A 27,704-nucleotide genomic window follows, 5' to 3' on the forward strand; every position below is an offset into this window, starting at 1 on the left:
CATACACTCCTGCAGCAATGTAGCACAAATACGAATTTGCTATGTAGCCAGTGTTTTCTTTGGTTCCAGAGTATTCTAATAGGAATAAATAGAATTTTCGGCTGTAGTGACAAGCTTTTCAGGGTACTGCGAAAGGATCTGAATTATCAGACTAGTTAATAAGTTTCCCTTCAGAAAATCTATAGGGTTTTATTGAATTTAATTTGAAAACTGTGGCCATATTATTTTCTTAGAATAAGAATTCACCTGTCCAAATGATGGCAAATGAAATAGATTTGCTGAGAATTTATGTTGTCCTTAGAGTTAATAAGCATGTGAATAACTCACTAAAACAAGAAGTGGAAAGCAAGGAGGAGTAAGAGAAAGCCTAGGAGAGCCTGCTGTGGTGTATCATCGTTGAGTAGACCTGGTCTGAACCGGCGTCTGTTAGCAAACTATTACATAGACTGACTCTCAAGCAGGAAATGAAATGAGTTCTGGATAGAAATAGTAAATGCAAGAAAGTAAACAAATATGCAATACAATGTATAAACGTGATCAGCTGTATGTGACTATTGGCTGAATATCTTAAACAGATCCAAGGTGGAAGAGACAGTGATGAAATCAGATGCTGGCATGGATACCAGGGCGGATCCCTAGAATGCCGAAGAGCAGGGAACTCTTCAAGAAGCAGCAGGTAGCTGATATACAAACAACATATAAACAAGAACAGAGCCCAGAAAGTATTGAGTTCGTGGAAATATATATCCTATTATATCCTATGAGATTTATATTTTGGCGTACCGGATATCCGTCACCGTTGTGTCAGAGCAGCACATCCGCCAAGGTCACAACGGTGATGGATATCGAGTTTGCGGGAATGTATATCCTATGAGATTTATATTTCGGCGTACAGGATATACGTCACCGTTGTGTCAGAGTAGCACATTCGCCAAGGTCACAACGGTGACAGATATCGAGTTTGCGGGAATATATATCCCGTTATATCCTATGGTATTTATATTTCGGCAGAGCGGATATCCGTCACCGTTGTGACGGAGTAACCTGTCCACTGAGATCTAAATCAGGCTCACAGTCCTGAAGACACCTGCACTTCTACAAGAACAGCCAGTCTCTGTTCTCCCAGACTCCTCTGTCGACCATTCTGCCAGAGCTGCTCCGACTCCAGCAGCAAACAAAGGCAAGCATCCTCCCGAGTACCACAGTGCAGCTTTCACTTGGTGCATCCACAACAGCTGGCGAAATATATTGACAGAAAGGAAAATTGTGTGTTTACAGGTGAGCACGAGAGAAAGTAGGTGGGTGTATGATGAAGGAGGGCAACACAAGAAAGTACTTGAGGAAGGACAGGGTGAGAAGAGTAATGGGGTGGGCGAGTTTTGCATACGGGAGATTTCTGAAAGAAGAGAGAATAAATAATAGGTAGGTGGCAATCACTGAGAAACTGTGCAGGAAAGTGGTGTGAGGAGAACGTGAGTGGTTGAGGCAATCTAAAGATCAAAACCCTTTCCACAGACCTCAGTAACCCACAGAGAAGTACCTAAATACTAGTTATAGCTTTGTTTTTCTTGCGAAAAATATAACTCAAAGGATCGAACATCTGGCTGTATAATATCATACATATGCACAGGATTGTCACTCACATGCATAGAAGTGTTACACAATCTAAAAACCTGGTTTTAGTATTTGACAACGATGATCGTCCATGTCATGAATATATAGATGCACATACTGCCGGCAGTGTAGGGCCACTGCCGGTGTGTAAGCAGGACCGTAGCCTGCGTAAGACCCAACACCCGGATTCCCTTTCACAGGCAGCGGCGGCCTCTGCTGTTGCGTCCTCGCAGAATCTCAGGAAAGTGCGAGTTCCTGTCTGAGCGCTGCTGGTCGGTGCCAGGGAGAGAGCAACAGAGTCCAGCCTCTGGGTGGGCGGGGCAGACACGATGGTGACGCAGTAGGAGAGAGCCTGAAATTCACTGGCAGTCTCTGATCAGGGCAGGTTACACGCGGAACGGGCAGCAGTCGGCTCTCTGCTGTGCAGCTCTGAGCTCGTGCGCCGGCAGCTGAGCTGGGACCGGAGATTCCGTACACAGCACGGGGGAGGAGAGTGCAGGAGCCGGGACCCGTCCCTCAATCCGCGCTCATGGGCCAGACTCCGATGACTTGACTGCAGCACCTGTACGTCCCAGGTGAGCGATGACCGTCAGGCCGGAGGGAGCGTGTGTGCGCTGACTACAGACCTGCTCGCAGACTGCGCGGCTTCCTCTCACTGGGACAGCTAGTCCTCCCCGGGCAGTGAGTGGGGGGAGCGGGTGTCATTTACTAACCGCACGCCGCTTTATGTACACTACCTGTTTGGGAGGATGCCCAGAGCTGCCGACTTTGTTTGGAGCTGGGGAAGCAGGTTCCAATCTCGGCGTCGGCTCCACATTCGGTGATTTTGGGCATATCGCTTAATCTCCGGCTCGTGCCTACCAAAAATGAATGTGCATTGTGTAATGTAACTGGTGCACGGGATTTTATACTTTCGGGTCGAGTTTGCGTTATATGAAACTGCAAGGAAATACATATATATAATTCATATGCAGGTCAGACCGAAAAGTCAATTCTTGCCTATTCTGGCTCAATATTTTTCATGAATGCTTATGGTTTGGTTCGTCATTGCTGGCACGTTAAGCGTCGTCAATGCATCCTACAGTTTAGCTGTCTTCCAGATTTTTGTTTACCATATTTTCATTATATAGCACTGTATCATCAGTACCAAAGGGGCGATGCTAGGCAATGAACGTGTAGTCTGCCATGACTTTAGTACGCCCAGCTCTCCGTCGCTCGAGACCTAATTTCTGCATTCTTTACCAGTGTGTAGTAGTGGTGTTGACAAATCTGTGACGATTTTACACTTCTTTAATACCCTTCTATTATAAGCTGGAAAGCACGTGGGTTAGTCGCGCGCTGACCTTTTGCTGCTATTTCCCTGTGTATTATTAATATTAGCCACGTGCGTTTTAATTTTTCCTGCTACACCCTCTTTGTGTCACTTGGGACTTTGGTTCCGAATCGGCTGACGCATAACATTGCACAATCGCACCTGTGTCTGCAGTTCACGGTTCCCACGAGTCGTCTCATGTACAGGTGCAGAGACAGGAAGTCCCGGGCACGTCGTACGTTCATTCATTTACCACCCGCGCCCCATCCACGCAGGCCTGCCTGTTATCTATTCTTTTTCGTCACTTCTCTGACGCTTGCTAGTCTAGAGCCTCGCGCTTCAAAGTTCTGAGGCCACTCCTTTATCTGGACTCCACCTTGAGGTGTGGCATACGTACTAAATTAACTTCACCAACATTAGTATTTCCTGGGGTGTGACATGATTAGGAAATCAACTTCCTGATTGCTTGGAAACGCCAGGCCGTATTTCCAGTGTTTTATTTGAAGTGGATAATTAATTCCAGCAGAGATAAGATAATGAGCAGGAGCAGAGAGCTCGCCACGTGCGCAATGAAAGGAAAAGAGTCGAGGCTGATGTTTGGCGCTCGCAGTCAATCGAGAGCCACAGTGGTCCATTGACAATGTTCTTTTGGCGCGCATTGTTATGTTTACGTCTGTAGTATGGTATTTTTTCATATGACAGTTGATACAACAGTTTTGGTGTTTTATAGCACTGCAAATTATCTGGACCACGATAAGTGCAGTCCACCCATGCTATACTATTTCATAACTGTCAACTCACACAGTGTGACGCACGATATCGGCTCCCATCACACGGTCACCCGACGAGCAGCTGATATCACACTGTGGCAGGGAAAATGAGCTGAAAACCACTGTAAATAGCATTGCATTGTAATTGCAATTATAGAGCGCTTACTACCCCTGATGAGGCGCTGAAGCGCTTTTTCGGCGAGTAGCACGGTAATCCAGAACCAATAAAGGATTAGTGGTGAATTAGTTTAGCGAAAATATGAAGGTAATACTGGTTTTCCAATTCATTTTCGTGAGGCTTTGAACTGCCGACGTCCATTAAGGGGTGTTAAAACACCCCAGGACATCGGCACCAGCCTGGGTAAGTTTTTTTAAAAAAATGTATGTGTGTTTTTTGTTGTTGTTTGGGGGTGGGGGGGGCTTGGGAGCAGGGTGGGGTTCTAAAGTGTCTCCTAGGTACTTCTAGGCATGAGGTACTGCCCCTTCAAGGCCCTGCCTCCTCCTTACACTTTGAGATTGTTCTTCAAGTTGTCAGGTATCCTGTTTCGAACTGACACATGTATGTACAAACAGACATCAGCATGCTATGCAAACCCTTATTCTGGTACAGGTCAGTCGGTGCAGATGCTCGTTTTGCTTTTGCGAGATGCACCACAAGCAGGGCATTCTATGTAATCTGGAAATGTGGGTTTCAATATTTGCAGTGCCACCTAGGTAATCTAGCCTCAGCTTGCGCCTTGGTGTTGCATAAGGTAAATTATCAGAAAAGAATCCCACAAATATCGCCAGAATATGTCTTGGCTGGGGCCCCAAAATCTATTCATGAAAAGTACATCTTGTGCAATGTATTATATCATGATAGCAGCAGTAAATGATTCAAAAGGAATGCTGCAGTTATCAGACCATTCGACACAAAGGGCCTCGGCAACAAGAATGGTGGGAACTCTTCGATAAGGCGGTGGTGTAATGGGAGAGCGGTGGGTGAGGCTCGAATTAGATAGACACTTCTCAGAGACCAGTGGGTGTATGGACAAGAAGACTCTAAAATGCCCTTCAGTAACCTAATAAAGTAGCCTGGAGGCTGCAGGGTTAATGCATCTGCTGCAGAATTATGCATGCTGTGTGTATATCTTTTATCTACTCAAACTTAATTAAATGAGACCATTGGGTTAAACATTACTAGCACGTGTTTGCTGTGCTGAAGCGGCGGATGTGTGGCAGCCAGCACTTTATAAAGCGCAATGCACACCAGGACATGGAAGGCTGCAATTTCCCCATCGAGTATAAGCCTGACCACTTTAAAGTTGTGTGTGTGTGTGTGTGTGTGGTGGAGAAGGACTACTGCAGATCCACACACAAAATTCATCAATGTCCTTGCAGACGTTAAGAACAGTTCTGTGGTTGCAGTCTCATAGTCCTTCTAATGGGCATGACAGCTCCTGTAGTGCATTTCCCAAAAGTACACATCGCCACGAGCATTCTATTTCACAGCAGAAATAAGATCGATTATTCAAGCTGCTGATTTTCCGCTTGCAAACATTTTGTTAAATTAAATGTAGTTATAGGGCTGCAGTGCTAATGTCCTAATCTAGATGTCCCCTCGGACATTATATATGAGTAACAGTCTGTTCATCCTAATACCATTCTTATTTGACTCTACAAATATTTGCATCCTTTGTTTTTTCTTAGGTGATGTCGTATGTCGGGCCGCAAGCAGGGCACTCCTCCGGAGTGTAGTGCTGTGTGGCTATCCATAACTAGACATTTTCAGCAGTTTCTTTGTTTGCTATGATATTGCCAAATACATGGATGCTGTGGTTATGATAACCATAGCATCCATTTATTTGACGGTTTTATTATTTATGTTTAGTCGTTTGAGAACCATGCATTTTCTTAGCAACATATTAGTTAGAGCTTGTTATGGTATACTATAGTTTGCGTGTATCCCAGCTCTCAGGTCCTACTATGGGAAGGGGGCCTGGTCGTTGACTTTGCTGTATGCCCAGTCCTTGACAGCCCTCCGGCCATGTCATACAGCCATGGCCAGCTGGCTTGGAGCACAGGGTATGATTTTTGCTACTGCCCTCCACTAAGCCTCTTTGCTTTGAGACCTGTTGTGCACAGTCTTCAGCCATTCCTTGTGGTCTTTGGGCACACTTTGAACCTTGCCCGCCTGTCCATAAAACCTGCTGGGTATTTTATTTGTTTTGCCATACGTTGAGTTCTGGTCACGTATATGGGAAAAGCTTGTATTCATTCCTACTGCTGCCAATTAGACGTGGAAAAGACCAATCATTGGCAGATTAGTTAATATATTCTATAAATGACATATTACCTCTGACGGGGGCTTTGCCTAAGTTTCTGTCCTTGAACACCAGGTGCCTACTGTTCTCTACTGCCAAACTCATAAGACTACCCTACTATAACTACATTATTCTGCAACACCTTTGGTAGGATCCCTGATGGCTTTTGAGATCTGTAGACCATACATGAGCAGTGTCCCAGTAAGCTATGTTTGAAAAGGGGAGCATTCAACTATGAAATAAATAATCTAAAGATTGCCAGTTTTATTTGATTGAATTTTGTATAGCACAACGTATGCCCAAGGGTGTCTTGACCGTGCCTATTAGTGAAGAGGGTGAGAGCTGCCTTTGGAGATTTTACCCCGGAAGGGTAAATAAAGAAGCTTCTGCCACCCCAAGAACCCTTGTTGGCAAAGAGAACCAAAACATTTCTAGCTGAAGCTGATCGAAGAGAACTCTTTGAAAAGTACCAGGACATTTTACTTTTTTTAAAGTCAGGATCTTGATGATAAATACATTTATGAACAAGGCCGAGTGTCTTCAAACTAGCCACTGTCTTTTTGATGGGTAACCAATGGAGGTCCTTCATAGTTTTGGAGACTGGCTCAAATTTGTTGATGTTCTATAAACCCCAAACTGCTGCATTTTTATGCCTCTGATGTTTCTTCAGGATACCCAGCTGCACCGCAACATAAAGTGCATTACAGTAGTCTAACCTGGATAGAGCAAGTGAAGTAACTGCTGTTTTCTGCAGATCAACGGGCAGAGAAGGCAGAATCTTCTTCAAAGTTATACGCACGAGGCAGCAAGACTATGTAGACTGTTCTCTAAAGTACAGGTCCCTTGCTTTAGGGACAGGATAGGGAAGGGAACCAAGAGATTGCGGCCACCAAGTGTTTTTCCAAAAAGAGGTGTCGCGTCTAAAAACGAGGACCTCTGTCTTTTCAGAATTTAGCTTCAAGCTGTGGGAGCTCATCCAGTCAACTTCTGTGGTCATGCATTTGTTGAAGCGAGAGGCCACTTCTTATACGATGGGTACCTCAATGTGGGTATTGCCTGCATAGGAGACTGTGGCGAAACCATGTGATCTCATTATTTGCCAAAGGGGAGCCACATAAATATTTAAAAGGCCATCCTCTGCCATTTTAGACTAGTATAGTCCTAGGTGGCGGATTCAGCAAGGCTGCTGCTGGTATAGTTCACATTTCCAGATGCAGAAAGGGCAAAGTGTTTAAGTATTGGCAGGGCGTGAGTCCATACCAAACCAATGTATGCTGCTCAGCTAAGTCAGCAAATAGTATATGTGACTTAAAAGAATAGGTATCTCCTCTCATGGGTCCTATGCATTAACAAGTGAATTTCTCTATAGGATTGCAACCAAGGTACGTCTCAAGACCAAAAGCATCTCCCTCATTCTTCCCGAGTTCCTGACGGTTACACTCAACCATGCATTTTATTTTCTCCAGGCTACGCCTATGCAAAATCCACGACCACGCTTTGGTGCCGAATGGTGATCATTCGGAGCAGTCGCTATTCAATGATTGGAATCGCGCAGTTAATTCTATACTAAACAACAGATCTTTGAAGCCTTTTTATGCAGAGTAATCTTGCTGGCCCCAGTCTCGTTGAAAGCATACTTGTTTCAGTGTAAGGTAAAAGACGAAACCATACATGGCTGACCTCAATGCTACCGAAGCTAACATTCATTTAGTGCACGTATTGCTTTTAAATACTTGTTTTTCCTGCTTCAGTGATACACCTGAAATGGAATACAATAACTGTGATACCACATACAACGCCCTTGCGAGATAGTGCTGAACAACATGCTAAGATTATGTTCCCCTCTAAATGTAGGCTCCAGCAGCAAAAGACTTTCTGCTGCAGCATTTAACTAAGAAGGGGCACCCCTTTGGGCGGATTTCAGAAAACAATCCTGATTGGCAACGAAAAGATCTCCAAAAGGTGAGAGTCGTGACTAGACAGTGGCATCTTTCTGCTAGGCATAGGTGTGGTCCTGGCACAAGAGGAACAATGGATGAGACTGTTGGAAATATAACCACGCATCAATCCTGCAGGCTCCGGGAGACCATAACCACAACCACAACCAAAAACCAATGGTGGCCCAATGAAAGAAAGTGTGAATATCACAAATAAGACTTTCCTGTGGGAAACTGTGCAAGTCACCTACCTCCTTTCATCACTTATGAGCGAGCTTAGTGCTGCTAACGAGATGATCCATATGTCTACAGAACTGTTGTGTGATTTGTACCACACCCAGTTTTCAGCGTCATGTTACAAAATATGTATCAATATTGTCAAACTCATTTGTTCTCAGACTTAGTTCAGCTATCGGATTAAGTACACAACCCAGTTGGCTAGATCCTGGCCAGTTACCCATTTCCAATTTATTACAGATACATTTATTAAGTTTGTGATTAAAATGTCCTGGTGTAGCTGCGACAGACCATTTAATGACACCTGTGCGGCACCATCTGATCATGATCCACTAATGATGGTGCATTAAAGTCTTTTCCATCTACAGACACTCACAGACATACCCACACACAGCTCTTGAACACACATACACACTGCCCAGCAACTGTACAGGTTTTCTAAAGTACAGGAGAGACCGGACTTTCTCCCCTATGTCAACAAACGGATATACGAAGGAGTAATATACTTTGTCCTTGGTCGCTCTGACCAAGAGTCATTCATATACCATGCAGCAATTTTAGATGCGCGTCACAAAAAAGTATACATTAAGAGTCAAATGAGCTAACCACTGCAACAGCATAAGAACCCTGGTCAATGCAAGCCAACACCAGACAACATACAAATTGACGACAGTCGTCTCTGTAAATTAAGACTATGTCACTACGGTCGTCACTCCTAATCCCACACACAATTGGGAAAGTATTCTGTTCAAATGGCGTGTGGCAGTGACACGCTGACGACAAAGGAGTTCAACACATTTGCTCAGGCTTGAGACTCATGAACGCAGACTTGCACCAGAGTATGATTGGAATGTCAGATTACTTCTCCTGAGCCACATCAAAAACAAAGTGCACACTGAGATGTTCACCTCTACCTCTTCCCACTACGAGTAAGCACTGTTTTAGGAGACCGTGGGGCGCTGTCCTTCAACACATCCAACAGAGTATGCTTAAAACGCGTTCTGTTATATATTTTTCTGTGTGCATATCCAAACATAACCAAGAAAACACTGAGTTTTTGTCATGATGTATAAATGATTTACTGTCTGCCGTGTAACGCCTCACTTAGCTGTATTATTCCTTAGAAGTGTGGTGAAAAGCCAGATCTGTTTAACTGCAGGATTGTAATTTTGTTTGGGGAAAGTTCTGACTCAGTGGTTCGGTTTTTATGTAATTGTTTTGGACGGTTTCATGAAATGTCAGCAGCACATTTGTGAGCATTATGGTTAGAAGCTACCTGACCACTTTTGTTGATTATCTTCAAACTTAAAAGCAAATCGGTGTTCTCCAGGTTGGACATTTCAACCCATTAATAGTAATGCCATTGCAACGCCTGGCTTGGGTTTTTAGGTCGAGCCTTAGCGCAGCGCGCATGCGCTGCTCTAAGGATACGGCCTCTTGGAGCTGACTAGCACTTCACGCACGAGAGAGCAAGCTCGTGCTCGAATTCCTGACATTCCATTGGCCTTTGCATGCATCTTGCGTCTTCCTTAAAAGACAGCACGCAAGTGGGTAAAGGCGGGCGCATGCCCCGCCTTTCCCAGCCAATGTAACCGCCCACGGCTTAAGGTTTGCGATTATGCACTCAGGCCACATCTCATTTCAAATATTGTGCCCAGACGCGGGCGCGATAATTGAAAACAAATGGGCTGCTCGCTCTCCCAAGTGCGCACCACTTGCGAGCTTACCTCATCCGTTCCCGCTGTCGCCACCCTGACCCCTTTTAGGATGCACGTTTTGGGTCTCTCCATTTCTAAAGCAACCCCATACTGCGTTATTAAAGAGCAGGCCCATGTCAGACATTTAGAATGTTGTGTGGGAAAGCTGAGAAAAGAATGAAGCAACAGTTGAAGGATATGCAATTAAGCCGGTCCAGTCTCTGAAGTTGGTTTGTTTTCTGTTTGTATACTTATTGCTAATAAACCTTGTGTTTTGCCCTTTTTTGTACCAGCCCAGCGCTGCCTCGTCGTTGTTGCACTTCCCTTTTTTCTCTACCTTTTGTTACTACTAGGCTGAGTGGAGTACGGTCAGTCCTCCAGTTACAAGCAGAGAAGTTGCGCTTGTCTTTGCATTCTGGGGTGACCGGCTGCATTTCTTATCTTTTTGAGCACCTCCTTGTGTGGACGGTGGTCTGGTTAATAGATTAGTCAAGAGCTGCCTTTAATTTGTTGGCCAGCGATTCACGCCCAGGGACATTGGAGTGCTTTAGATTGAGCTCCAGTTACACTATCCATGGTTATATTAATTTTTTAGGCATGGGTAGATTAAGTGTTGCGCTGAGAATCAGTGGGAATCAAACCCCGATCTTCAAAAGTCAGAAGCCCTGCCCGTAAGGCCACATCCTGTACCTGCCAATCTATTAGCTCTCTGCTTTACTCATCTCGTCCACATGTAGAAAGCAAGGAGATTTGTGAGATGGGTGGGGAGGAAGCCATGGGAGTCACATTTCAGTCAGACATCACGTCCTCATTTAAAGCGGAGACAGGGTAATGCACTCAAATTATTTTGAGACTGCAGTACAACACAGTGAAGGGTGGCAGTCCATGAACAGATCGCTACTGGTCTGGTGCTTCAGAGACAGCCTGAATGCACATATAGCAAGTTTCCTGCACTTGCCAAACAATAAGGCTTTTGTAAATCCAGTGCATAGTTTACAGAGGGAGATGTAAAATCCGTCATCTTATACGCATAACTTCCTGTGACACTGATTTTTCAGGCTGTTTAATACTCTAGTGATGCAGTCTCACACAGAATGTTATATTGCTGCTGAATTGCATTGAGGGGCTTGTCTTTCTGTCTGTGCATTAAGAAGTCTTGCAGTGTGCCCATAAATGTTTCCTGGGGCAAGCATGTATTTCTGAATTGGACTGCATGACCCAGTGTGTAGTAATTGTATAGCTCTTCAATCCCTGGCGGCACAGAACTCAGGATAATGTGCTGCATGGCTAAACACTTACAAGATCCAAAAGGCGAGACCAAATGGCTATGCCAATGCTTGTTTAAAGTGTCAGTGTGGTCTGTTTAACGGGTATCGTGGCTACACATACATTGGGCTGTTTATTGTCTTGGTCAGAAGGTCTCTGTGGCTGGTAGAACTGGCTGCAGAGGAATGTCTACATTTTTAACAGGATTGAGATATGAACCAGACAGATGCTAGGAGTTAAAAAAACACACGTGGGTCAGATTTGAGTTGTGGAAAACAGATGCACAGTGAAACACGAGGTAGTATAAAGTTTGGCTTCAAAGGGAGAAACTACACGAACTGGAAGTATGTTGCTTAAACATATTTTCCTGGAAGAACCCCTGACTGTCGAGCAGTGAACAGAGAGGCTGTAAGAAGAGCACATTCCACGGGTTGTGAGTGGGAAGGGTTTTTACAACCTTCTTTAGAAACCAGAAATCAGGACCAGAAGTGATGTAAAGAACAAGAGATCAAAGGTCAGCCATGTGCGATAACTGGCGGGAGGACGGCTGTTAAATGTTAGGGCTTTAACCCCTTCATCGCCATCTGTTGCCCTCATGCCGGATTTCACGTTACGTGTTTGCTGCAAAAGATGGGAACATCTGTATTGCAATCTTTGGTGTTTGTGGTAATTTTTTTTATTTCGGGAAATATTTAACATTTTTATATCTATTTTTGTGTAGGTTAGCAATTAATTTTACAGGTAATGTGGAACATCTGGCCTTTGAATAATACAGCTCTCATACAGATGTGAGTGCTATAAAGAACCCCCTGTTAGAAGGGAGGTTTGCAATGCATGAATTTCTCTTATTCTTTCTAAGGAGAGAATGGAGGTAAAAGCAAATTGGTATTTATTGTTTCTTTAAAACACGTTCACATATCGGGTTCCGAAGTAATGATTGTGATGACCATTAATGATGAGAAAGGCAGGCTGCAGTTAATAACAAGAGAGCAAAACGAAGCCAGAAAACATTCTGTCTGCCTTCAAATATCGTAGCAGTCAACATTCCAATTGTACCGTGAACCAGAACAGTTGGCAGCATCCTGTAATTATTTCAGTATTGAAAATGTGTTAATTAAAAAGTCAATATGCTTAATGAGAATCCATTCCTGAAAGAAATATTGGGTGGTAAGAAATGTGATACATTTGTAGTCGGGTGAAAATCTGTAACAGTCTATGGCGAGCTTAACCTGTTTATCACAAAAAACGAAATTCATTCTATAATAGTTCTGATTTCAAGGATGCAGTTCTAGGAAGGAAAGACTGCTCAGTGGCCTCCCTCCTCGCGCAGAAAGAAAGCTTCGTGCACGGTTTTCAAGACCAGACCCTCACTATGGAAGTTTATTTTTTAAAGCCAATAAAGCTTGCTGAACAGGACCAACGTGCGTGGTTGGTGCTGACTCCGCAAACACTTCAGCCTTCAAAGAAACCACAACAAAAGCTGTTGCAGTGATGGCATAGCAATCCTGGCCAGCCAGGGAGGGATCTTTAAGTCTGGTGGGCGGTCCTTTGTCGGAGGGGGGGGAGGGGGGAGGGAGAGAAGAGGCCATAGCTTCTACTGACCTGGCAGGCTGGTTGGTCACCCTCTAAATCGGGCGTCTCCAGCCTTTTCTGTAATAAGAGCTGCTTATGTTCAATGAAATTCACTGAGAGCTACAAATATAATTAGTGTTCTAATAGTGGCAACGTCAGACAAGATTACATGGGTTGCCACCATATGAAGGATTATTAGCAGCAATCACCTCAGTGCATCAGAAATGGTTGCCAGCATTATTGTAAACAAGCATTGGTAAATGCATTAGGTTTTGCCTATGTAAATAATGATAAGCAGTTTTTTGTTGTAGCTTGCTGAGTAGTTGTACTATATAAATTACAGAAAGTCCGTTTAAGTGTTATGCCCTCGTTATGTACAAAAAGGCAACATATTGTGCTGTTACTGGTGGTACAGTGCGGGTAAGTAATAGCAAAATTCTGAACAATGAAATGAGAGGGAAATAATAACTAATGTAATAATATTGTGTTTAGAGGAGTTCTGACAACGTTTGGGCCCGGTGCCACTGCAACTGCTGCACCATTCCAATCATGCCCCTAATACCTGCAAGATAACTACTTTTGTGACTGCTTAGTAGTAAAATATAGCAATATTTGGTGTTTAGAGGAGTTATGACCACTTTGGCCATGGTGCCACTGCACCTGCTGCACCATTCACATCATGACGTTATTACCTGTAAGGTAACTGCACTTGTGACTGCCTGTTTAGTAATAAAATGTTCCAATATTTGGTGTTTAGAGGGGTTCCTAAAGCTTTCGGCCCTGGTGTCACTGCACCTGCTGCACCATTGAAATCATGACCCTAGTGCCTGCAAGGTAAATGCACTTGTAACTACCTGTTTAGTAATAAAATATTGCTATATAGAGGGGTTCCTAGAGCTTTGGGTCCCAGTGCCACTGCACCTTCAGCACCATTGAAATCATGGCTCAAGTGCCTAATAGATAACTGCACTTGTGACTGCTTGTTTAGTAGTAAAATGTATCAATATTTGGCCTTTAGTGGGATCCCTAGAGATTTTGGGTGTTTACAGGAGTTCTGACAACGGTTGGGTCCAGTGCAACTGCACCTGCTGCACCATTCAAACCATTACCCTGTTGTCTGCAAGGTAACTTCACTAATAACTGCCTTTTTAGTAGTAAAATATAGCAATATCAGGTGGGTAGTGAGGTGCCTAGAGCTTTTGGTCCTGGTGCCACTGAACCTGTGCAACAATCAAATCATGACCTTATTGTCTGCTAGATAAGTGCACTTGTGACTATCTTGTTTGTTAGTAACATTTAGCAATAATCTGGTTTTAATGAGGTCCCTAGAGCTTTTGGCCCTAGAACCACTGGACATGCTGCACCTTTCAAACCAAGTCCCTTTTAACTGCAATTGTGACTGCCTGTTTAGTGGTAAAATATAGGAATATTATGTGTTTAGAGGAGTTCTGACAACTTTTAGGCCCGGTGCTACTGCACCTGCTGCACTATTCAAATCATATCTCTGATATCTGTAAGGTAACTGCAATTGATTTGAGATTTGATTTGAGATTGTATTTGTATAGCGCACTATCACTCCGCGAGGAGTATCTTGGCGCTGGCGTCATACAGTAGTGATAGCACGGATTATTGAATTGCTAAGAGTAATTAAATCAAAGCGAAGCAGCAGTCGTCCGAGATACCATAAATCCAAGTTTTGAGATCTTTCCTAAATGAAAGTTCAGTATTACAGAATTTAATCTGGGCTGGCAGCTTATTCCATGCTCTGGCACCCAAAAAGGCTAGGGTTTTTGCGCCTTTTCGTTTATATCTGTAATTGGGTAATTTTAGAAGATTTGCCGAGGAGGATCTGAGTGGCCTGGTGGTAGTATAAGGAGAGACACGTGCCGACAAAAATTTAGGACCAGTCTTCGTCTTTGCCCTAAACGTGATGAGGAGGATTTTAAAGAGAATTCTTTTGTGGACCGGGAGCCAATGAAGTTTATTTAAGGCGGCAGACGCTGAGGAACTTCTGGGGAGTTTAAGTACCAGGCGGGCTGCAGCATGTTGTACCACCTGAAACTTCTTTAGGACTGATCTATTGGCTCCAGCCAGTAGCCCGTTGCAGTAGTCCATACGAGAAAGTATCAGGGCCACTGCTACGGACTTTCTAGCTGACAAAGGAAGGAACCGAAAGAATTTTTTTAGAGTTTTAATTAGGCCGAAACACGTTCCTGCAACTGCTTTAGTATGAGGAAGAAAGGAGAGGGAGTTATCAAATTGGACTCCTAAGTTTTTGGCGACCTTGACCACCTCAGGGGGTGGGGTAGCCCCGTCAGGCCACCACATCGACGGGTGAAAGGAGGTGCCAGTCCCTATGGGGAGAATCTCTGTTTTATCGGTGTTGCACTTCAAATGATTAATCGACATCCATTGGAGAACCGCAGTTAGGCAAGCTTTAAAATTCATTTCAGCTTGCGTGGAGTCGTTCTCCAAGGAGATAATCATTTGAGTGTCATCTGCGTATGACAGAACCTCAATCCCGAAGGAACTAATCAAAGTGATCAGAGGGGCCATATAGACATTAAAAAGTAATGGACTTAGGGAAGATCCCTGAGGGACTCCTGCTGAAATGGGTCGTTCAGAAGAGAGGAAAGAACCAAGGGTAATGACCTGTCTCCGTGAGGACAGGAAGGATCTGATCCATTTCAGCACCGTGCCTGAGATGCCGCTGCATTCGAGACGTCTCAAGAGGATGTCATGAGAGATCGTATCGAATGCAGCTGACAAATCGAGCAGAATCAGTACCCCCTTCCTACCTCTATCTGCAATCATCTTCAGGGCATCAGAAACTTCAATGAGGGCTGATTCCGTAGAATGTTTGGGACGGAATCCTGCTTGGCGAGGGTGAAGAATCTGTTGATCTTCCAGGAATTTTGTGAGCTCCTTTAAGACAAAGGTTTCTGTGATTTTTCCCAAAGTTGGAAGAAGTGAGATAGGGCGGAGATTGGAGAGCACAGCTGAGTCAATGTGTTGTTTTTTTTTTAATGGTTTAACCAGTGCCAACTTCCAGTCTGCTGGAACAACGCCCAGACTAAGGGACGAATTAACAATCTGATTAATCAAAGGGTTTGCTACCTCTGACAGCTTGTGAAGAACCGATGGAGGACAGGCATCCAAGGGCGACCCCGAGTTGCATTTTTGTGTGGCCATAAGGGTCAAATCTAACGATACAGGTGAGAATGCCACCAGAGAGGCAGAGCTATTCGTCGGAGAGGGGTCAAGGGAGCAATTGGCATCTGGGAAATTTTTCTGAATTGCGAGGATTTTCTCCTCAAAAAACAAGGAGATCTGGTCGCATAGTAACTGAGAGGCGGGCAACTCTCTTTGCTCCGCCGTCGGTGTTGTGAAGGATTTTACAATTTGAAAAATCGTCTTCTGATTGTCTTGAGCTAAGTTGATTTTATTTGTGAAGAATTCCTTTTTTGCCAGTTGAATTTGGGAAAGATATGCTTTCCTACCTTCCCTAAAAATTGTTTTTTGTTTCTCCGTGTATCCCTTTCTCCACTGCCGCTCCAATTGCCTGCAATGCAATCTAGCAAGAGCCAGTGTGGGCGTAAACCAGGGGGTATTTACGTTTTTTGGTTTTAGCGGCTTGCTTGTTATGTGTGAGGGCGTTATGGCCTTGCTGATGTTAGTGAGCCAGGACTGAAAAAGGTGAGAGTCAGTATCTGTATTGCCTGTTAAAGATGGGACTAGACTTTTGGCCACTGTGGTTAAATTAGGATTTTTAACAATCTGCGTCCATGAGGGTCCCAGCTGAGGATTATTAAAGGTTTTCACAATCTGTGTCATTGGAGGCATAGTAATTCTAAGGGGGATAAAGGAATGGTCGGACCAGATTAGGGGAACGGGGGTATCTGCAGCAAGGTGCAATAGATTAGAGCAGACCCCATCAAGGGTGTGACCTGCTGAATGGGTGGGGCCATTCACTATTTGCTGTAGTGAAAACAAATCTAAAGTTTGAAGAAAATTATTTGTTCCAGAATCAGAGTGATCCTCTAAATGTAGATTAAAATCACCTAAAAGCGTAAAATTGGCATATTTGAGCATAAAATAACTTAATGGGTCATTAAGTGAGTTAATAAATTTAGCACTTTGACCAGGAGGCCTATACATAAGAGCACCAGAGAAACATAGAGTGGCATTCAAAGAAAGACAGAAGCCCAAGCTCTCAACATCCAGCAACGCATCCAACTCAAAGAAAGTACAGACCAATGAATCACGAAATATAATAGCCAGTCCTCCACCTCTACCCACTGGCCGGTCCTTCCTCTGTATAAGATAGCCTGAAGGGATCGCATCGGCAATATCTGGGCTGCTCCAGTCCTTGAGCCAGGTCTCTGTTACAAAAAGGATATCAAGTTGGGAGTCTAGAATTAGGTCCCTAATGTCATGACAATGTTTACCCATAGATCGTGCGTTGATAAGGCCTCCAACAAGTAGGCCCCTGTTCCTAGCAGTGCCAGCCCTAGAGTAGACATTCTGATGAGAGACTCCAGTTGAGAGTACAAATGGAAGGTCTGACAGACATCTACCACAGACACAGGCTCCATATATGCAGTCAGGATGTATAGGATGTTGACAAAGGGAGGTCGAATTTAAACTCTTTAGGACCTCAGCATTGTAGGTTAATCTAACTGGAGGAGCAGTATATCCCGTCTTTGTCACGTCCTTGGCGCGGACGGGCGCAGACGGGCTTACCTTTGGCGCGCCTTCGGCGCGCCGCCGGCGCGCCCGCTGCGCGCGTCCGCTGCGCGTCCGGCCCAGCTTGAAGTTAAATAGCTGCCCGGCTCGAGGACTCTCGTCTCCGCCTTCCCTAGAGGAGCGAACAACAGAGGCCCTGATAGGTCAAGGCGTGGGAGGGGAATATCCGCTTCCCTCCAATCAAACGGCCACAAAGGCCGGCGTTGGACCGGGGAAGCGGAGGGATGCTAGAATAGACGGGGGCTGACAGAAGCTTCGTGAATATCAGCACATCAGAGCGTCAACAAATGTAGAACGTTTTTAAGAACATTTAAAAGGTGATAATTCATTTATAAAATACAGTACAACTTTACAGGTTTAAGCTAAAAAGTGCAAATATGCCAAGTGCAGAATAGCAGAGTAAGTGCAAATAGCGCAAGGAACGAAAATTTCGTCACAATTATGATTCCCCCCTAGTCTCTATAAGCATGAGTCACCAGTGAACTATTTTTAGAATTATGTCAAATGAGGGATTGCCTCACCAAGTACGACGATGCGCGTCCGGCCCAGCTTGAAGTTAAATAGCTGCCCGGCTCGAGGACTCTCGTCTCCGCCTTCCCTAGAGGAGCGAACAACAGAGGCCCTGATAGGTCAAGGCGTGGGAGGGGAATATCCGCTTCCCTCCAATCAAACGGCCACAAAGGCCGGCGTTGGACCGGGGAAGCGGAGGGATGCTAGAATAGACGGGGGCTGACAGAAGCTTCGTGAATATCAGCACATCAGAGCGTCAACAAATGTAGAACGTTTTTAAGAACATTTAAAAGGTGATAATTCATTTATAAAATACAGTACAACTTTACAGGTTTAAGCTAAAAAGTACAAATATGCCAAGTGCAGAATAGCAGAGTAAGTGCAAATAGCGCAAGGAACGAAAATTTCGTCACAATTATGATTCCCCCCTAGTCTCTATAAGCATGAGTCACCAGTGAGCTATTTTTAGAATTATGTCAAATGAGGGATTGCCTCACCAAGTACGATATAATTGTGTATATATAGCAATATTAGGTGTTTATTGGGGCTCCTGGAGCTTTTTGTCCCAGTGCCACTGCATCTACTGCACTATTGAAATCATCACCCTAGCGCTTGCTAGATAACTGAACTTATGACTGTCTGTTTAGTTGTAAAATATAGCAATATTAGATCTTTAGAGGAGCTATGCAAATTTTCGGACCTGGAGCCACTGTACCTGCTGCACCATTCAAATCCTGACCCTAATGCCTGAAAGATAACTGTATTTGTGACTGTGAGTCTCATAGTAAAATATAGCAACATTCAGTGTTTGGTGGAGTTCTGCCAACTTTTGGCCTAGGTGCCACTGCACCTGCTGCACCATTTAAATCGAGCACCTTTCGCCTGCAAAGTTACTGCAATTGTGACTGCCTGTTTAGTAGTAAAATATAGCAATATTTGGTGTTTAGTGGAGTGCCTGGAGCATTCAGGCCCGGTGCCACTGTACCTGCTGCACAAATCAAATTAGGTTCCTTTTAACTGCAAAGTAACTGCAATTGTGATTCTGATTTATTATCCATGATTGGCATATTTGACTTACTGTTAAGTGCATAGTAAAGTGCACTGTGTGTCCCCAGGGCCTGTAAAGCAAATGCTACTAGTGGGCCTGCAGCACTAGTTGTGCCACCCAGCTGAGCAGCCCTGTAAACGTGTCTCACGCCTGCCATTGCATGTCTGTGAGTGCAGTTTTAAATTAGTATGTCGACCTGGGAGTGCACCCAGTTGCCAGGCACTAACTATTCAATTTACTGCATGTAAGGCATCCCTAAGTTAGGCCTAAGGTACCCCCATGGGCAGGGTGCAGTGTATGTGAAAGGTAAGATATGTACTGGTGTGCTTTACATGTTGTGATCGTGTAATACTGCCAATTTCGTTTTTCTCTATTACAAGGACTAGCTCTCCCATAGGCTATCATTGGTGCTGCCTTGTAACATTTTACAAGTATAACTTTCAATTGGGAACAGCTAGGGATTCAGAGTTTGGGCTCTCTGAGCTCAGAATTCAATAACGCATCTTTTAGTAAAGGTGGTTTTTAAATTGTGTGTATGAAGGAGCCACTTTTAGAAAACAAAAGACCGATGATGGGTGGCATGGTGAGAAGAACAACGCTGGATTTAACACAGATCTCTTTACGGGGGGTGAATGTTTGATTTGCTCTGCATTCCATCCATCTGTGTGTCTTTTACTTTTAGAAAGTGGGCATTTTCTTGTTTAACCATCCTTGCGCCTCTGCCTGCCTATGGAATCAATGTCTGATTTAGACTGACAGGGCCCTGTTTGTACATTCACTCTAGATAGTCACGCAAAGGGAGTTCAGGTGTGCACTGCATATCCTGATGGCCCACCACCAGGCTGATGGGTCTACCTGAGCTAGAGTGGTAGGAGGAGCTGCACCTGAATAGGACTGTGCCGGGCCTCTAACAATGCTGTTTCCCTCCCTCCACCCCCTGAGTGTGTCTGGAGCCAAGACCAGGCAGGACAAGAGCTTGTGCATTACAAAGAAAATTCTTTGAGGTATCCCTACTTCAAAGGCCAAAAGGAGTATAAGTAGTGGACCTGAAACCCCAAACTTTAGAACACTTCTGGATCAAGAGGAACCTCTGCCAAGGAGAAGAGCTGTGAGGAGGAGTACTGCCCCTTTGCTGTGTGGCACTTTGCTGGGTTGGCCTGCATTTGCTGCTTCTGCTTTGAAGAGGACTGGAATTTGCTTTGTATTCTGCTTGTGAAGTTTCTCCAAGTGCTCCTGTTGGCAGTCTCAGGGCCATCAAAGACTGCATCTTCAGTATCCCTGAACTCTATTGCTGAGATTTCTTACCTACTGTGTGATGCCAAATCCAGTTCTTGTCCCTTGGAGGTTATTCCTGCTGCAAAGAGTTACATGAAACCATCAAATCTGAAGCATCGCCTTTTCAGCTCCTGTTTTCTCATGCAGCACTGCCGCACGGTAGAAATTTCTGTGCACTGCTGACGCACGGCTGAAGAAATTGACACAGCATCTGCCAGCAGCCAAAGAAACCACTGCAGCCAGAGTTCAGCGCACTGTGTCTTCGAAGCTCGAGCCCCCTGCACTGAAGCCAATGCAGGCCCTGCTGTGCGGATGAAAGAATCGACACATCGTGGGACCACAGCTGAAGAAATCAACGCAGCACCTGTTTGCAGCTGCATCAACCTCCAGCGCATCTGGTTTTCCATGCATCATACCTGTGCACCAAGTTTTTCAGAATCCTCAATCTAAGACCAGAACCATCTTGGATTTCATCACATCCCCCCCCGCCTCCACAGACTGGATTCAGCGCAACACTTTTCCTGGATGCAGCAGAACTTGATACATCACCTCCCTGTTGACTCAGCAACTGAGGCATCGCTGTGTGTTCCGACGCTTCCCTCCTCTGCAGCGGTTTTGCCTTGTGGATTTTGACGCATTTGAGGTACTTTGTGTAAAATCACCTCATCCATAGAGTTCTATGGACAGAATTGCTTGAAAGGTTTTAAGTCATATTTTGAATTGTGTTCGCTGGATTTTTGCCATTTTGGTCTTAGGTGGTTTAAATAAAGATACTTTATTTTTCTAAACTGATGTAGTGTCCATTTATAGGGCCATATGTAGTTAGCTAAATACCGGTCGGTAACGGCCGAAAATCGGTAAATATTCCGTTACCGACCGGTATTTAGCCATTTGAGATGTAGGAGGCAGGTTTTAAGGATTTGGTAATTTACCGAATCGGTATTTTAAGGAATCGGTAAAATACCGAATCGGTAAATTACCGAATCCTTAAATCCTATGTAGGGAGCACTCAAGTGAGTGCATTTTTGTTTTAAGGATTCGTTATTTACCACCAACTACAGGTTGGTGGTAAATACTGAATACCTTTTAAAAAGCAATTTTGTGCTTTTCTAGATATGCCATGTGGCAGACATACATGCCCTTGGGGCATGTATGTGCACCACATGTGCACACATGCACGATTCAGGGGTGCAACAGGGTGTCAATGTGACACCCTGCCACCCTTGAATATGCTCCCCCTATTACCGAATCGGTATTTACCGAATCGGTAATAGTCAATGGCTTCCCATCCATTCCTATGGGCCTCCAGGCCCATAGGAATGAATAGGAAGGTATTCCTTATTAACGATTCGGTAAATACCGATTCAGTAATACCGAATATTACCGAATCGGTAAACTTTACCGATTTATTACCTACATTCTATTTACCGATTCTTAAATACCGAATCGGTAAAATTCGGTATTTTGGAATCGGTAAATAGAAATTACCTACATATGGCCCATAGTGTTTTAATTGTTACTGTGTGTTATGTACAAATACTTTACACATTGCCTCTGAGATAAACCTGACTGCTCATGCCAAGCTACAAAGTGGGTGGGCAGGGCTTATCTCTGTGTGTAACTCCCTTATCTTGATTAGAAGGACTGCTTGGAGATGGTGCATACAACTGCCAACTAGAAAGCACCATTTCTAACAACAGCTCTTAACAAAACAAGAATAACGTAACAAAGGCTTACTTTTCTAAGTTAATCCACTCTGGCGATTAATAATTACTTGCATGGAGCTTAAACATATCACCTAATATTTTCATTTGATTTCCCTTTGATGGTAATCTGATGCAATGAAGTGATGGAGTTTTGTGTTTTAAGCTCGTCTTTCCACCCTGGGTGGTAGTAAAATTATGGACCAGGAGAGCACTGCTCAAGTTGTTTACAGTCTTGAATAGTACACTTAAGGGGAAACCGTTGCTCTCTTGATAATTATTGATCTACAATTTTAAGTCATTTTTGACCCCCCCCCTCTAGCTCCTCAACTTGATTTCATATATCCCTCCTTCACAAAAATGGTGCCTCATTATCCCCTTCGTTAAATCTTGTTGGAAATATACCTGGCTTCCTGCCATCTCTGCAGTCTCTCCTCCTTTAGTCACCCCTATCCTCTTTACATTGAAATTCATTAATCAAATCCTCCATGTGTCCTGCTGCTCTCCACAACCCCAGTCTTGTATTCCATCTTTTTTACACTTCACATTTGTAAGAAAAAAAAAATGCATCCTGTGCCTCGTGCCCCTGGCCTCTCTTACTTCACTGAATGAACTGCAGCCACTATCTGTTAGAGAGCAGGCATTAAAGTTGGTAGCTGTTTTGGCATCAAGCCTGCTTCTGAGCGTGGAAGAGATCCACCCTGATATGGGAGGTGGTCATACCACAGCATGACGTACCTTTCCACAACTTTTTAAGTTCTCTGTAGAGGATGTTGCACCAGAAGATAGGACAAGCTGTAGATCACCATCTGCCCTTCGGTAGTGCTTCATAGGTTTTTGGGATGCCTTCTTAAGAGGAAAGCAAGTCATGGAAGCAGTCAATCTACTGCTTCTGTATGCCGTGAAGCAATGATAGTGAAAAACAAGTATGGTTTTTCGGTGCTGTGACTCACAAATAACCAGGAACATATTTATCTGTTCATTCTAGCAGATTTCCAGGGTAGTGTTCGCAAGAAAATAATTCTTGGTTAGTTAATTGCTGCCTTATCAGTTTGTATCATGTGGTCTAGCAACTACAAAAGTTCCTTTTACATCACTGACAAAGGAATGCATCTTTCTTTCCACTACTCATGCAATAATATCTGTGATATCACTCTTCGCATAGCAGAGTGAATACATTTCACATTCCCATTTGGCAAAGGCTGGCTATTTCTTAACATTTGCCTTGGTCAATGCACATAACTGGTGATGTAAAGGTATACGTAATAACCCAGTTTGGTTTAGGAATTCTTGCCTACATTTAGGTTTTATTCAGAATTAAAGTTTATCATCATACACTGTGAAACAAAAATATTGTAGCCACTGAAATGTCCATGCAGCAGTAATGCTTTCTCCAGGTTGTCAAATTTCAGTAAAATGCTCAATTTTTAGACCCTTGTCACTACTTAACAGACTATAAAATCTGTGCTGAATTAGTTGCCTCTAGACTTGAGAAAATTCTCCCCTCTCTCATACACCTGTCCCAGATTAGTTTTGTAAAGGGAAGATTAGCTGCAGATAATATTTGCATTTTTTGTCATGAAGTAGAAAAAGCAAAACTGATCCCTTCTCCCACCATGACTAATGTCCTGGATGCGAAGAAGGCTTTTGACAAAGTGTCATGGACTTTCATTAACGCTGTCCTGAAAAGTCGAATTAGGCAACCATTTTCAGCGTATGGCCATGTCCCTTTACCACAAGCCCTCTTCCGGTATCAAACTCAATGGATGCTTGTCAACTGAATTTCACCTAGTGCAAGGGACTAGACAAGGCTGCTCTCTGTCTCTGATACTGTTTCTCCTCTCAATAAAACTAGTTCCTAAAGCTGTCAAAACAAATAAGATAAAAGGCATTCCTTTTCCACACGGTCCTCCAAAGTTGGCGGCCTATGCAGATGACTTTCTGATTTTTCTCAACTGAAGCAGAGACTGCGGTGTCTTAAGTTCTCAACATTATTTTTAAATATGCTAGTATCAGTCTACTTAAGGGAAAAAATGAAATATTCCCCCTGAATGTCTTTTGCCTTCCGAACATAGCTATGCTAACTAACCTTTAATGACAGCCTTTAAGATTAAAATAGCTGGGTATTGAAGTTTCAAATCCAATTGAAGAAACCAGATTGCATAAAGAAACTACCTTAATAGGTAAGAATATAAACTTAAGTGATATGTGGTCTCCTAGGTTATCGCATGGTGGGGACGTATAGAAATGGTCAAAATGATGCTGCACCTCAAATTTCCTTCTTACTTTGTATGTTCCTCGTGAGACTGTCTGACTCCTTCCACAAATCTATCAACGTACTAATATTTTCCTTTTATATGGTGAGGCAAATGAGAGAGAATTTTTATTCCAGAAACTTCAAACCTATAGATTCAAGGGTTGCCTTAGCCTCCCAAACTTTAAAAGTTATCAAACTGCATTCCTGCCAGGTAAGCCACTTGGTGGATGCTTTCGGATTCCCCTTCCCGCCTTACCTGGGTTGATATTGACGTTGAACGAGTCCTCTCTCCTTATCCAGAACCTTTATAATATAATAACTTCAGGTTCCTCACTCATTTTAGATCCTTAAGGATACACTGACACCAATAAAAACCTCGGATAACTGCTTTGCTCACAAAATAAGGGGATCTGAGCTAGCCTCAATTTGGTTGAATAGTTGTTAAAATCGATCCTATCTTTACCTGGAAAGACTGACTGCTCACAGCATTCTTTTTTTATTAAGGACCTTGGCGATAACTGCAGCCCTTTATCCTTTGCTATGCTTTCTAAGAAGTTCCATCTCTAACCTTACAACTTTTCTAATTTTCTGAAAGTTGCAGATTGCCTTCACTTTCTTGGGAACCTAACAAACCCTACACTGCTTCCCTAATATACAAAGCTTTGCAAAAATCACATTAAGCCCGGCAATAAAAAGATTCAAATGAAATCGAAGGATTCAAGCTTTCATAACTGCGTTGAGACCATACCTCCCTCTTTCTGGGTACAAAACTTCTCTGCAACTTTATCAGTGCAAATATTGGACATCACACAGATCTTTTTGGTCCCCTCCATGACTATATAAACTTGGTCTAACAGATTCGGAAACCTGCTGGTATTGTGGTTTCACTCCTGGAGACTTGGATGACCTAATCTTGTACTGCAAACATATTTAGACCCTTCTGGGTGGAAATCAAAGGGGTCCTTAAGATTCTCCACACAACTCACCCTAAACCATATAATCATCTCTTTGGGACTCTTGGAATGTTCATGTACCCTCCCTCTTGACATCTGGGATCAATGCTTGACAGATATATTACCTAGTACTGGTCCAAAAATCATTTTGGCAAAGTGGAAAAACTACAATACCACCACATGGTGAGCTTGGGTTTGATTTACAAGAAGTGCAGACCACCGCATACCCAACAGCGATTACAACCCCGAATTCTCCCATCTACTACGGTCATGTCTAACTATTTAACTAGAAAAAATCAAGCCGCCATTAATGTCCACTCTGTCATAATACATATGACCTGACATTTCTTAGAGTGCCTACCCCTATTTTTTTCCACTTTACCCTTTTCCTAAATGTTCTTCCTCTCTATAACCTCCCACTATCTGAGTCTAATCTTCCCCTTTCCTATATTTTATTTTACCACAGGGTATCATGACATAAAATCCATTGCTATGCACTGTAATGTATTAACATATTTTGCACGGAATTTCCCATTTGTATTATTCTGCATTGGACTTGGCCACTTCGACTTGGCCAACAAAAACTTGTTGAACTAAAATTTAAAACTTCAATTTAGAAGTTCAACTTCTTCTGCACTTTTGTTTTTATCCCATGAGACTGACTATATGAAAGCTGCAGTTTTAGATCCCATATCATACTCAATGCCCTGAATTTTGTGTTTCTTAAAAAAGTGCTGAGAATTTTCTGTATGTCTTTGAGATTAATACATTTGGGTTGTATTGCCAAGAAATCTGTTGAATAGTAACTTTAAAGGAAGGCTCATTTATTTGTACGTTTTGTACCAGTATGTTACTCATGTCCAATAAAAGAGCATTTCAAAATGAGATTTCATTAGTACTATGTCACACGGACCAGCTCGCTGGTGTTCACTACTGACCTTGGTAAATCCTGATCAGACACACAAAAATGAAAACAAACCATGATTAGTAAGAATTCACCCCAATAACCGGCTGTAAAACCATATAAAATGTGCAGTAAACTTCAACTTCCAATAGCTGTAGGTTAACAAACACCTGGTGTGCTTGAAGGCAGTTTTGATTTGATAGGAAGCAATACTACTTGGAGTCGGATTTCATGTGCTATTGTGATACAGTTATGTACTATAGTTTAAATAGCTGGATAGTCAAATAAGCAAACACAGCTTTCTTTTTGTTTTTCACTAGATTTCTCTTATATAAAAAGAATGTTGGCTGTCCTTTGTTGTGCATGACAGTGTAATAGGCACTTTACACCTGCCAATTAATTGGTTAGTTTAGTGTTGGGAATACCAGACCAAGGCAATGACTCGACCACTCTTTTTACTTTCACATTACTCAGTCTCATTTATAAGGCAACACAGCAGCATCAAATTCCATACTCCAGAAAATGTGATGGATTGCAATCCAACAGTCTAATATAGGATTTGAGCATGTTAATTTGTGTAATAGATGAATGGCAAAATGGGTAACAATATCATATACATCTTGTCAAGCCTATTCCACATGATAAAATACATGAAGCATCTTTCAATTAAAAAATTAATTGACTAAGAGTGTCATAAATAGTATTTTTTTAAACAAATACTTCAGCATTCAACTTTAGAATTTAAAATTCAATCTGCATAAATCAAAAATGTTTTAAGACTGAATGTATGTAGTAGTAAAATTACAGATTTGGCAATTTTTGATTTCATGCTGAAGCAAAAAAAATCTATTTCTTTAATAAGGGCATGCATTGCAGATTCGGGATTAGAAACCTAAAGTAGGATCATATATGCAGAAAACTATTTGTCAGTGTACTTAAAACCTGCACTATAATTAAATTGTTAAATCCTACATAGAAGAGCTTTAAAAGGTATTCAAAAGAAAGTGTGACAATGGACCGCCTTCTGTAGTAACTCTCCTAGTTTAGAGAAAAAGAAGCAACCGCAGGAACTTAAATTAACATATTGTGCGTACAATATACTTTTGGATAGCTCTATTCATTACGATGCTCATCATTTAATACCACCCAATCTAAAGTTGTTGTTTTTTTCTGCATCCATACTGAAGGCTGCAGCAGGTGATCTGCATCAATAGGTTACATTTCTATTATTATAAGTATTATTTCCTTCAAACATACAACTGCTCTAAACTAAGTAGTTTACATTCCTTCAAACATACAACTGCTGTAAACTAAGTAGTTTTCAAAGGAATATTTCTAGGCCAAATACCAGTAGTTTTGAATTAATTCCAGTGTTAGCTAATACATTTAGTATGTAGTTTTTTTTTTTAAGTATCCCATGTTTCAAACTTCTTTAGCTAACAATCATATCACAGCCCCCGTAAAAGTTCCTTTTGATTTATTCCTGCCACAGAAAGTTTTCACAATTGGCTTAATTTGAGAATCAAAGCCTTTAAAAATTGCAAATAAAACACTATTGGAAATTAGTCCGGACTAGACAGATTATCTTTGTTAATTAAAC

General features: G+C 42.9%; 1 protein-coding gene across 2 annotated transcripts in view; it reads left to right on the top strand.

Annotated features, from left to right (window-relative positions):
- The first annotated feature begins 1,977 nt into the window (after nt 1–1,977).
- HS3ST1 (heparan sulfate-glucosamine 3-sulfotransferase 1) overlaps nt 1,978–27,704 on the top strand; it is an 85,661-nt gene continuing 59,934 nt past the window's right edge. Inside the window, exon 1 of one of the 2 annotated variants that reach the window (XM_085642410.1) lies at nt 1,978–2,189. The gene's annotated coding sequence lies outside the window, so the exon portion shown is untranslated. The remainder of the gene's footprint in view (nt 2,190–27,704) is intronic. The other variant, XM_085642411.1, reaches the window with a different exon arrangement.

Source organism: Triturus cristatus, chromosome 2_2, assembly GCF_964204655.1.
Source record: "Triturus cristatus chromosome 2_2, aTriCri1.1, whole genome shotgun sequence".
Lineage (NCBI taxonomy): Eukaryota > Metazoa > Chordata > Amphibia > Caudata > Salamandridae > Triturus > Triturus cristatus.